The sequence below is a fragment of the Pseudophryne corroboree genome, chromosome 1, assembly GCF_028390025.1.
Source record: "Pseudophryne corroboree isolate aPseCor3 chromosome 1, aPseCor3.hap2, whole genome shotgun sequence".
NCBI lineage: Eukaryota > Metazoa > Chordata > Amphibia > Anura > Myobatrachidae > Pseudophryne > Pseudophryne corroboree.
This window is the reverse complement of record NC_086444.1, coordinates 993,937,416-993,938,676: the sequence shown is the minus strand read 5'-3', so window position 1 is coordinate 993,938,676 and position 1,261 is coordinate 993,937,416.

Here is a 1,261-nt window from a genome sequence, read left to right as displayed (position 1 = left end):
GGCCCAGCCAGAGCCCAGACTTGAATCCGATTTGAACATCTCTGGAGAGATCTGAAAATGGCTGTGCACCGACAGTGATGGAGCTTGAGAAGGGCTGCAACGAGGAATGGGCAAAACTGCCCAAAGATGGGTGTGCCAAGCTTGTGGCATCATATTCAAAAAGACTTGAGGCTGTAATTGCTGCCAAAGGTGCATCAACAAAGTATTGAACAAAGGCTGTGAATACTTGCGTACTTGTGATTTCTTTATTTATTTTTAATTTGCAAAAATCTCAACTTTTTTTCACTTTGTCATTATAGGGTATTGTGTGTGTGGAATTTTGAGGGGAAAAAATTAATTTTCTCGTGTCCTAGAGGATGCTGGGGTCCATATTAGTACCATGGGGTATAGACTGGTCCACCAGGAGCCATTGGCACTTTAAGAGTTTAATAGTGTGGGCTGGCTCCTCCCTCCATGCCCCTCCTACCAGACTCTGTTTAGAAAAATGTGCCCGGAGGAGCCGGTCAGAGCTTTCTTAGTAAAAGTTTATTTTAGAGGTTTTATTTTACAGGGAGTCTGCAGGCAACAGCCTCTCTGCATCAAGGGACTGAGGGGGAGGAGCAGTGTCCGCCCTGCGGGGTCGAGCCACTGTCTCCGCTGACTGGACACTGAGCTCCAGATGGGATAGATCGCTCCCCGCCGCAGGGGAACGCTCACCCCAGCAGCATGCCGCCACCTCCTTGCAGAGCTGAAGTTTGTGGCGAGTGAGTCACCGACGACCCTAGCAAGCGGGGAGCCGGTGTGAAGATGGAGGCTACAGGGTAGGAGTGCAGTACTAACTTCGCTCTGGGAGGCTGAGCGGTACTTGGGTGTGGTGCCCTGAGCTGGCGCCTTAACCCTACACTGACCAGAAAGCCTGTCTTGGTCTGCGGATCTCAGCCAGCACAAAATCCTCAGACCAGTATAATCTTGGAAGAGCGGGAAACAGTGCCATTAAGGGGGCGGAGCTTCTCAGAGCAGACCCAGCAGCATTCAGCGCCATTTACCTGCCTGCAGACACGCTGCCAGTGAAAGAGCAGTCCTTCCAGAGCACCTCCAGCTATCTGTACGGTACCAAGGGGTTGTAGAAGGGAGGGGAGGCTGTGTAAAGACTGTAACCTATCAAGCGACGCAGTCAGCGCTGGTTAAGGGTCTCCCTATACCTATATAGCACTGTGTGTGGGTTGGCTCCAATCTCTGTCTCTCTCTGCCATTCTTGGGGGGGAAACTCTGTCTGCCGTGT